General features: G+C 37.1%; 1 long non-coding RNA gene across 1 annotated transcript; it reads left to right on the plus strand.

The window, feature by feature from the left end:
- The first annotated feature begins 295 nt into the window (after positions 1 to 295).
- On the plus strand, positions 296 to 1,729 carry LOC114356403 (uncharacterized). Its single transcript, XR_003656211.1, has 2 exons — positions 296 to 906; positions 1,464 to 1,729. It is a non-coding gene; the product is annotated as an uncharacterized LOC114356403 (long non-coding RNA).
- Positions 1,730 to 12,390: the final 10,661 nt, after the last annotated feature.

Genomic DNA, 12,390 nt, shown 5'->3' on the forward strand with positions numbered 1-12,390 from the left:
ATTATTTTAATTAACACTTTTATTTGTACATACTATTGTACCAGTGATTTAACGGAAAGGTAAGTGTGAGGAAAATGAGGTTTCACAATCATAGTACGGGAGATATTTTTAGCACAAAGGTTACGGCTGTGACCTTTTTAGTTGTTTTTTTTCAGACAGCACCAGCTTCTGCACTACTTCTTGCACTTACATCTCACCATTTCCAGGCAAGCCTCGGCAGCTACGGGCAAACCGGTCCATGTAGGCTCCATCTTGCTATCGACTCTGGTCCACCCCCAACCAGTCGGGTAAAGGGAAGACTCGAGTCGGTTGCTTGCACCTGATCCTATACGCGAATCCCTTGATATACTGCCAGTAGCCAAGGCTGATACAAAGCTGCTGCTGCTGTCTGGGTTATCTTATGTAGGGCCTAAGCTAAGCTAGGTCTAAGCGTAGTCCACAGCGACCCATTAGGATCTTTATGCTCCATTTTTTTATTCCCTATCATCCAAAAAAATCCTATCCATTAGGTGAATTAAGCGTCTGAGTGAAAGCCTTCTAAGTCTTCTGATGCCGGATATGCTGACCCAAGCAGACCCATCCTTACAGTATTGATTCATGGACCCCACATGTATTCCACATGCTCGAGAGCTGTCTTCTGTTGTTAGGCCCATTTTGTGGGACATGTGGTTCGTTCCATAATGCCCAGTTTGCGTACCAGTAATTGCTTGGAATTAGGTAACTTTTATTTCCGCTTAATGAGTTTTCTCCATGACCCTGTGTTTCCCTTTAGGAATGATTTGGAGATGCTTATCTTATATCGTTGGAGCTTTCCCATTCAGCACTGTGCTTCTTGGATATGGCCATTTTATGGCCATAAGGTATGCCGTTAGATTATAAAGGTAAGTATCAGTTCTGACCCAATAGGTATCGCCTCTGACTCTAGTTTCGCTAGACTGTCGGCTCTCCCATTGCATTTGATCCGTGAATGTCCAGGTATCCCACATCAGGGACACTTTCATGCCTTCCGAGTTTGTACATCTTTACGATTGCATCAAGAATAATTCTAGACTCAACCTTCACTGAGGCGATGGCTTTTTGTTTGAGTGCTGCCTGGCTGTGGATCAGGATGTATATTGCGTTTTTTAAACCCCTGTTCTTTAGTGCACACATATTATTGCGTAGAATTCAGCTTGAAACACTGTAGCAAACCTCCTTAAGCGTTCACTATGTTCGAAGTGTTTACAGTAGACGCCCGTTCCCGTTCCCAAGGCCATCTTTGCAGTGGCGGCGTAAGTCCTAAGGCACCCCCTGGTAACCCCACGATTTTGGGGTTACCTACCGATTCCAAGATTGAAGACATTAGGCTGTTCTGTTGGGATTTTGGTGAGCCGATAGCAAGATGGAGCCTACATGGACCGATTTGCCCGTAGCTGCCGAGGCTTGCCTGGAAATGGTGAGATGTAAGTGCAAGAAGTAGTTAGGTATCGCCTCTGACCCTAGTTTCGCTAGACTGTCGGCTCTCCCATTGCATTTGATCCGTGTATGTCCAGGTATCCCACATCAGGGACACTTTCATGCCTTCCGAGTTTGTTCATCTTTAAGATTGCATCTAGAATAATTCTAGACTCAACCTTCACTGAGGCGATGGCTTTTTGTTTGAGTGCTGCCTGGCTGTGGATCAGGATGTAAATATTGCGTTTTTTACACCCCTGTTCTTTAGTGCACACATATTATAGCGTAGAATTCAGCTTGAAACACTGTAGCAAACCTCCTTAAGCGTTCACTATGTTCGAAGTGTTTACAGTAGACGCCCGTTCCCGTTCTCAAGGCCATCTTTACGGTGGCGGCGTAAGTCCTAAGGCACCCCCTGGTAACCCCCACGATTTTGGAGTTACCTACCGATTCCAAGATTGAAAGACAATGACATAGACCGCAGACTTGCTATGCAGATGCGCCAGTGATTACTTATCTGTGCGACATGTGTCACCCTCTGATGCTTGGATGATTTTGGTCCTCTTTTCTAGTCGTCCCTTGTTCAAGATCTATCCACTTACTTATTAGATCAATCCAAGGGGTTCGCGTATAAGATTAGTTGCAAGCAACGACTCAGTCTTCCCTTTACCCGACTGGTTTTGGGGTGGACCAGAGCCGATAGCAAGATGGAGCCTACACGGACCGGTTTGCCCGTAGCTGCCGAGGCTTGCCTGGAAATGGTAAGATGTAAGTGCAAGAAGTAGTGCAGAAGCTGGTGCTGTCTGAAAAAAAACAACTAAAAAGGTCACAGCCGTAACCTTTGTGCTAAAAATATCTCCCGTACTATGATTGTGAAACCTCATTTTCCTCACACTTACCTTTCCGTTAAATCACTGGTACAATAGTATGTACAAATAAAAGTGTTAATTAAAATAATAATAATCATTAAGACGTTTAGACAAATTAAAGTTCTTTATTTAGTGCTTTCTTCTTATGATATTTTCAATATTAAAATGTATTTAAATTATTTTCAACCTTATGTCTCACACATAGAGTTCAAAATCAATTGACGAAAAAATACAAATCATGGTAGATTGATGTGCCAGCAACTCTAAATAAATTCTAAAATAATAATTTTTGCTTGATTATGAACCAAATAGTATGAATTCATGGATAAAATAAATATTTTTTTCCGATGCGCAATAAAATTCGCCCGCTGTGTCCTGAAGAAAAAATTTTTTTCACCTACTTTTTGCGAAAAAAGTACCATACAATGTTATATTTTTATAATCCTGATAAATGTAGCTTTCAGGTCATATTTTTTTATTAGATTATCTCCAGTGGTTTAAAAGTAAACGACGTTTATTTAAAAAAATACTTTTTGATTTTTGTGAATTTTACTCAATATTTCAATTTTTTTGTATGAAAAGGCAAAAAGTTTGTTCTAGAAATGAATTCGCCATCCTTTAATTATCCGAAAATGATACCACACTTGCCGTAATACCCATAGTTTTGAAGATATGGGCCTTAAAGTGAAGCGCGGCGGAAGGTATCTTGCCCCCCCTCCCCCTGCTACCACATGGGGGGCTCCCGATGTCTACCGACGGAAATCCACTCAGGAGCACCCAAAGAAACACTGTTGCAAAAATGAGCCTTCTATACCAAAGTGGAGGGGTCTCCATACAAATCATTGCACTAAATTCCCTACTATATTTGAACATCCATCAGATGAGATACAGGCAACATAAAGACGCTTCTCGTTGTGGTTAAAAAATGAATACGTCATTTTGAGAAAAACCCGGAAGTTCCAAGATTTGAATTAGGTAAATGTCTACCCGAGATAAGTACGTTTGAAGTCAATCCTCACCCCTTAATGACGGAGTACCATTATAATGTGTAATAAAAATGGTCATGAAATAAAAATATAAAAAAACGGTTATATTCGCTATCTTTATGTGAATTTCATAGACATCCTTGCGCCACTCAGGCGCCGGAATGAGTATTTTAGTGTTTTGTTAATTAAAACTTATCGCGGAATGAGTGCATCCGAAGAGTTGTAATAAAAGTGAAAATTCTCAAGAGCTAGGTCTCAGGTAGTTCTCTGAAGGTTTCGCTTTGTCGAGCGCTAACTTCTAGTTGCAAACAACAAACTACAACACTCTGATCCAGGTAAGCTTACGTTGAAGCTAATAAGAACTAAATAATAGGGGATTCTAACTCTTATGGAGATTGAATGCAAATTGATTCTGGGATTGAAAAAGTTTGGTCTTCGTAACGCTCCTAGATCACTTTGTTTTAATTCAAAATGTAGTTGGCCGTCGCGTCGATAAGGAACTACTTAGTTTTGCAAGCAATAAGGATCTCAGGAAATATCTATTACCTGAGTAATGAGTATTACACTTATCTGTAGGTACTTAATGAGTTTTACCACAGAATAATAATAAGTACTGTTTTACACGACCTTTAAACATATGATTGTAATAGCAATTTCAAATCTAGATCCATTGCAACTTCGAAACCTGTTTTTCCTGAATAACCTAGATAAACGAATCTTATGAGATGATTTTGTGATTTTGCGTAGCGAACTCCGCCGAGTGCAATTTTTAACTCTTTACATTTACCTTATCTTCCTTTGTTCTTTTACAGAACGCTCTGGAATAGTTGTTTGTGAGTATCTTATGGTATTTCTTATCAAAAGGATGTAATATTTATCTTAATAAAAAAACTTCAATAATATTGAGATTTGATCGTGAAAAAAGTAATAATTAATTATGTTTACAGGCAGCAGCGTTATTTTTGCAGCTTTAAAATTAAATTGATTCACAATATAGGTATGCTAGCAAGTTAAGGATCAAGTTCGTCTGCGAATGTTAAGATATCAAAGTCAAGTAGGCAAGAATCCTCATCAATCACCCATCCAAATCCGACTGTACACTTGCGGCGTGCTCATAATCTACTCCATTTTCATAGTAACATTAAATTTCTATCCCATGTTGCGGCGCAAATCGCTTATTTTCACCCGTTCGCTACGCTTACGTTTGATTTGATAAAGTAATACTGTATTTCGATTTACCTGTGAGGGGTGTAAAAATAGAAAACCTATCTAAAATCTCGCCACAATTTAACTCGTGAAGTGACAGGAAATTTGGTTTGGAGCGTTCGGCAAACAGTTTATCTCAATAAGTCATTTCAACTTCACTTTTGCGATTCCGCGAAGACGTTTTGGAAGAACGTGGATTTTTGGTGGAGTTTTTCATTTATTTTTTTCTTTGTTTACTTTTCTGTTGGAATGATAAGGGTTGCTTAGTTTTTTGTCACTTATTCACATCACTAGATAATTTATGTTGTCCCAGTATTATAAGGCAACAATATACAAAAATATTATGTTAATTCACAGCAATCACAGCACCAACTGAAAGTTTATTGATGTAATTATTACTCGAAGGGTATTTATTATCCAAATTAATTCAATTGTTGTTTTCCTGAAAATATTTGTGGAGTCTTTAAAAGCATTTCGCTATGTTTCCGAAACATTAGGAAGGTTGAGTTCATGAAATTGATTTCCATTTTTAGCATATCCTCCATCTTCAGAACTGAACATCCAAGACCAACATGCTGCTGAGCAAAGACAATCCAGGCAAGTTTTATTTGACTTGAGATCCGAATATTTTGCAATCACGTTAATGGTTTTTGCTTTATCATTCTTTCTCTGTCATTCACTTCGAGAAATGTTGAATTATTCAGATAAGAAAGAAGCGGGGAGTAATGTAATGGAAATGTCTCGAAGTTGCCCAAAAAATGTACGTAATAAAAGAGGAGTTTTTGTATGGCTATTAAAACATCCTTTGGGATACACGCGGGGACAGGCCGGCCTGATAGCTCTGTTGGCTGCACTCCAAACAGAACGAAATGTTTCTAAAATATTCCAAAAACGCCTGGCTACGATCGTTTTATGATTTTCTGCATCATTAAATTTATTTTCATTATTTTATTTGTCAGTTGTTTCCCTCAGTGGCTTCGCTATGGTGAATACTATGACTTACGAAAATAAGTTATTTGTTTCGCTTGCTTTTATTGACTACTAATTTACCACAGTATCAAACCAGTCGACTGCGAGTCGAATATTGAGGGTTCTATCCTTCGTTTTTTGATTTCTTGTCACTGTTCTGAAGTATGATTCAAAATCAAAAACTTGCGTATGAAATATAGATACTTTATTCCGTAGGGGCTTAAATACTATCCCCCTTACTAATAAAACTTACACACTCGTTGAACAGTGTTGTAAAGTGACGTTTAGTATGGAAATGTCATTTTAAAACATTGTTCAACAAATGTGTAACTTTTTATTAGTAAGGGGGTACGTATTTAGCTATTGGGAAGCATAGGTTTTGATTAAGTAAGAGAAGAGAGAGTTACACGATATAAACGAATTCTAAGAGCTCGGAGGGACCTAGAATAGAATTTCTTTTTGAATATATGATATTAATTTCAGCTTATTGCTACGCGTTTCTGAGAAAAAGGGTCTAGACAGACACATGTACAACGAAGTGATCCTATGGGCCTTTTATTCTTTTTGAGGCACGGAATTCTAAAAATGGCGGCTGTTGCCATCAAAGTATTAAAGTACAAGGGACCGACAAGGTAATGGAGGCATATTATATTCATATTGTAGCTAGTTTTGGTACGTTATTATATTCGTCTTCGAACAGCAGACGTAAGAAGACACAGAAGACACAAAAGAATTTACAAATTGCTTTAATACGCGCTAATGATCGTTGACTGTTGATGACACCTTAATAAAGCTTTTTAGGCGTCTAATAGGACTCTCCACCTCACACACATGAGTATTATACAGGCAGGTTGCATATATTTTCGTGCTGAGGTTCAACAAAGACGGCAAAATACGAATAAATTTATTCAGCGTCGCGAAATTGAAATTTCAGGTGGTCGCGGCTGTCCTGGTCCTGACCACTATTTTTTGCCCTCCCCTCCCTCCTGTATTTCTTTGGAAAAAGGGGAGTGAAAGAGTGTTACCCAATATCCTGAGGGGTCCACCCATTTTGGTCGGGGAAGCTCGTATTTGTATTCTGGAGCTAACCTTGCTCGAGCCACCGATCCGCCGTGATTTGGTAAAAATCCCGATGGTAAATTATTGTTTGAGGTGTTGGTACGGAATATGTGGAAGCGAGTTTTTAACTGCTCTGTGTATCTTTTTCATAAAATAGATACATACTTAGGTATATACTTTGTTTGTAAGTTCTTTGTTTATCTTCTTACGAAACTTCTGATATTTCTAGAAATTTAGTTTCGCCACGAGTAATATCAGTAAACAATATAAACTTTTATAGTCCCTGAACGAAGTGATGTCCCAATAACGTAAAATGTTAATAATTCTAACGTAAATCAAAAAACATTCTTCCCAATTACGCAAGAAGAGTAACAAATTCCGAATTCTAGAACCACGTAAAAGAAAACCAGTAAGTCTCGGGTGATTTACACTGCCGCCATCACACAATAATGGATGCGCAGGTAATAAAAATTCCGATACAGACGCAAGACGAATTCCACTGGAAACGAGCGCAAATAAGATTTGTAAGGGTGTATGAAGGTGGGAACACCCCCTACATATGCTCTGGGAGGTATGAAGCGGACGTCCAAACAGTGATTCCAAGAGGAAAAGGCTTTTGTTCTTAAGTCTCTGATGGAGAGCTTAAAATTGAACTGGGAGCTTATTTTTGCTGTCTATTGTACACTGGAGAACAGCGATTCGATTGCCAGTGACATTTGCTAGTTGACTAGTTTTAGAAGGTTCAGTACCAATCTTTGCTAGAGATCATACAAAGTTGTCATTTTATATTTTGGGAAATTTTGAAGTGTGACAAATTGAACTAAATTTTTTGTTTGTATTTGGAAGGGATGTGCAACATTTTATTTTGACAAAGAGAAAATTACAGCATCTGTGTAAACAGTCTGAAAGCGTACTGCTCTTTAGCCTCTCTGTAAAGAGCAGCACAATGTAGTCAGTACCATCCTCGCTGGCGGGTGTGCCAGAAGCCGAGTTTATTTGTTTCATGGCTCGCGGTCGTAAGTAGTATATTTTATTACTGCAGCGAACGTGGATCTTCGGATATTGGGAATAAGTGTGAGTTTGACGTGTAGGTGTGTGGAGCCACGCGATTACATACCGTCTGGGCTATATCCTGGACGCCTGGGGCGCTGTTACGCGGCAGGTCTAGAGAAATCATACGACGTTATTAGATATACATAGACAATGTTACTTCATTAGGCTTCCATATTCGTTATCGCCTTTCCTTGTAACAAAGAAAAGCGGGATATTACTTGAGTGAGATGTTGGCTTATTGTAGGTATGTCCCTCGATATTATGCTTTGTAATTATATGACCTATTACCTATATTTATAAGTTTGCAGGTGTATCACACCCATTATTACGCATTTTGGAAAACGCACTATGATTTTTGTAATAGAATGGCTGAACAGACTCATGAAATGAAATGACAATAGCGACATAATTAGTAGGTACTCTACTTTCATAACCAAATGAAATTAGTGAACAATAAGTACTCGGGTGTATTCACGTACGATTCGCTCATTTATTAGATTTAGTCGATCGCAGAATAGAATCTGAAAAAGGCTGGAACAATAGGAAAGCTTTCCAGTTCGGTCAAATTGGATGCTTGTGATTGAAAACTGGTGTGCAGTCGACATGCATTGTATGTAACGCTGCATTCAAGCTGGAGAGCTCGTGTTTTATTTAGTGCTCGTCTTCAATTTTCCATTTTGGTTTTGCAGCCAATACCTACTTATGTAGCAATGAAAACACTGAAAATGTGAACGAAATAGCCAAGTGCGAGCCGTAGTACTCATGGTATGACAAAGGTTCAAGAGATAGTAAAATAACTCCAAATAATTCGGAAAAAAGTGAAATAATATGAGTAGAGACCAGTTTCAGTAAAGATTTTTAATTTTTTCATTATTCACTCTATCATTTTAAAATTTTGTAATTCCAGAAGAAGGAGAAGATGTTGTAATTGATAGAAAGCACCAATGGCGGCCATGGGTACTTCCTATTGTTAATAATGCTTTTGCAACTATTAACATTAACAGCAAGTCGTTGAACACACCTTTGTCATAGAGCACCTTACAACAAAAGTCGTCCAACATATCTACCTACTTAGGAGCACCTGCAATATCGGAATTCATAGCAATATATTGACAAATACATCAACTTCCAACAACATTCCTTTGAGTTATGAAAATAATATCGACGCACGCTTCCATCTTGCACAACGTGTAACAAGATAAATTCCAGGTTATTTATGTTTCACGAGCATCGATCGAAGGCTAGACTGCACGATCGACAGCTTACAGCATTACTTACGTGACTCTGAGAAATGAGTTTTTAAATAAATTCTGTCCGCGTGGTTGTTAGCTGTAGTTCCTTTTACTAGGTTTCACTTAAATTAAATATTACAAAGTAACAGAATTTCTTTTAAAAGTGTTGCAGCTTGAATATTGAGTTTGCTCTAATAAATAAGTGATGATAGTTTCAAGGAAATGAGGGACAAAACACTTTTTACATGAAATTTTACGTAGGGAGTGTCTATGGCAATGTAATAATTAGTCAGACTTTTAATTACTTTTTAGAACAACCAAATAGCTAAAGGTACCTATTTATTCCTTGGCAGTCAGCTCTTTCATATTCATAGTAGGTACTTTTTTTATAGCGACGTTTGAGGGAAATCTAGATTTCATTAGCATGAGACTTAATGAAATACGCATTTATGCCTGAATTCTAGTTGTAGTATGAGTTTTTGAAAAAACATTTACATAATATTAAATATCTGTCCAGCTTAATATTTCAAATGGTAGGTAGGTATACGAGGGGGATGCCGCGATAATTTGCGACAAATGCCGAAAGATCATAAAGGAAATTTACATAAAATTTAGTCCATTCGAGGAGAATGCTCGGCCGGCGGTGAGTGGGTTTTTTATGCTCGCACATTAGGGGACATTACGCGATACGCCCCTCTTGCCTACGCTTACTGAAATAATATTTTTCAAGCTGTTGAGTTGCTTTTTATTTCGTGGTGCGCGGCAAATGAGTTTCTAAGCGTGAATAAATCTTTCGCGGGTGAAGCGAGATATTATCATTTTGTTTTGTTTATCGCGTGGAGTGCGCGCCTGCCATGTCCAGTAGTCGAGTGTGTGTGGTGTAAAGCCCAGGGTAGGCCCACTTTTGGTTGATGGGTTGACCCTTCTCGTATTAATTGTTAGAGTAGCATCGTTATGCTGTGACATTACGGCAGCTGAAGTAGAACCTGGTATTTGAAATTAAAAAAAAAGCTATAAGAAAAATATTAACTAACTTTTGATTTGACTAGGCACATATTGATGCCTTAAATGATGCAGACACAAAATCAAATGATAATATTAGTGAAAATTCACCAAGCAAAAATAAACCTCGAAAATATTCAGTTATAAACAAACTAAATGGGGAATAAAAAAAACATACGTAGTAAGATGAAAAGTATTTCAATTTAAAATATGTCCTATCTGTCTTGATAAAGAATATATTGGGGACATATCTTCCATCTCTTCAGACGTGATCCTCAATACCAAAAAGTATTCCACTTGAAAACATTAAAAAGCGCATAATAAATGGCGAATCCTTGAAAGACTAGAATCAATTTATATTATGCTAATGTTGGAAGATACGAGCCTGTGACAGATGGACGGACGTGCCGCGAATGGAGAGCGTCAATAAATACAAAAGGGTTTGCATACATCCACAGTTAGGGTTACCATTTGCAAATTTAAAACTCAGTCCAAAGCCACATGTTGCTGAAAAAAGTCAGACCCAAAACTAGCGTGGCGCCTGAGAGAGCATGCCGAAAAAAATACCTGAAATTCCGGGTGAAATTCAAATAACTCCTGATAAATTCAAATAGATGGTAACCCTACCCAGGCCATAGATTTTTTTCAGGAAACCCTCAGAGGATATTAAAATGTTTTACTCAAGTGTAATGTAGATTGATTTCTTCCTATCAGACTTCGTATATTATCCTGTCTTTATAAAAGACATTATTTTGTCAGAAACATTTCACTTGTCTTTATTTTAGTGATTCTTACAGTATAGTATTACATTATAGACTGAATTTCTTACCTGCTTCCAAATAATATTAGAATTCTAGGAAAGACTAGGAAAAAATGGGATTACATTTATGGTTTGTGCAACTCACGAAAGGCGAGTGACCTTTACTTGTGTATGTACGTGTACATGCACATAACGATAGTGTAATGTCTATAAAAACTTTTGAAATACGAACAGTAAGTAGCGAGCCACCACACATGTGAAGCTCACTCGCCTCTAATGTAATTCTTTAATAGAATTTTTATAGTTCGCGCAACTCACGAAGGCGAGTGAGCTTTACTTGTGTATATAGGTCTTGGACGAATAAACCACTGGACGCGAAACCCTCTAAGAATCATATGGAAACACGTTCAACCAATTTTTGCGGGGGGAGAGGTATGACAATTGTCAAATAATGACATTTAGTGCTGGAAATAATCGTCAATTTTTTTGTCGATAATTATGTAAATGAACGAGTGAATGAATGAACCTAATGAGATAAAATTGATCATGCGTTGATCATCTTTATTTACAAATTATTTAAATAATTAATGAATTGGATTGATTTAGACATAATATGCAACAAAGTCGAGTTAGTTACACCATATAAACTTAGTTACAACATAACTAAAGATCGGCAGGATAGATTTTGATATTGCTAGAAGTTCTATAAGCAGTACCATCTCTCTTATGTGTTGATTGCCGCATTGCAAAGTTCTTGCAAACCAATTTTATTTTTGGTGAGTACCTACCTATGTCTGGCTGGATGATGCTTACGAATACGGTAGTGAGTAAAAAACTTTAATATTTGTGTTGTGTAATATACAGGATGTCCCAAAATTAGCACGTGACACCAGAGGTAAATGAGCTTAAGACGCAAATAAAATTGGTCATATCTTAAAACTTATGAAACTTTTCTATGGACATATTTTATGTTTCTACGTCAAAATAAATAAGCGGGGAACCGTTGGTACATTTGACAATTGACATAGACAAGACAAACTATTTACAGTCCGAAACTATGCATAACATGAAACTAAAACACTTTTGTATGTATATGTTACGGTCAATGTGATAAATTGAAAATTATTAATAATAACCGGTTATTATGAATAATTACCGACAGTCGTGGTAAAAGTGATAAATTAATCACATTTAACAGTGATTATTTAATAATTCAACCTTAGTACTATCAAATTTCATAAAAGAGAACAACATCTTGTGTACGTGCTCGTGTACAGCCAAACTTTTGAATGTTTTGATATCATATATTAATGCATATAATTTGGCATAATGAGTTTGGAATGTTTCTTGCATAATATTACTTTTCCATGATGCCTATAACATAATGTTTTGATTTAAAGTGAAAAATAGGTTAGGGTGCGGCGGGGGTGGCCCTTGGGCCACCCCTAAGCCGCCTATTTAGTTTTATACACATATAAATGACCTCATATTAATCACATTTACCAAATCATGCGGTAATTATTCATAATAACCGGCGATTATTCATAATTTTCACATTTATCACTTTGACCGTAACATATATAAATAATTAAGAACTAATAATAATTGTCATTCAATAGTTATATGACAATAATGTCACTTTCTCATGTTTACTTATTATCATCAAACACATTTTGTTTTAAATCTTTATTTAACATTTAACTAGTAAAAGTTGTGATTAAATCAAACCATAAAACTGTGCTGTCAAAATTTGAGTTTCAAACTCATCAACAATCACTCCAATCAATCAATAACACACTGACAAAATGACTTCTCAGGCT

This window comes from Ostrinia furnacalis, unplaced genomic scaffold (assembly GCF_004193835.3).
Source record: "Ostrinia furnacalis isolate ACB-3 unplaced genomic scaffold, ASM419383v2 OfSCF2803, whole genome shotgun sequence".
NCBI lineage: Eukaryota > Metazoa > Arthropoda > Insecta > Lepidoptera > Crambidae > Ostrinia > Ostrinia furnacalis.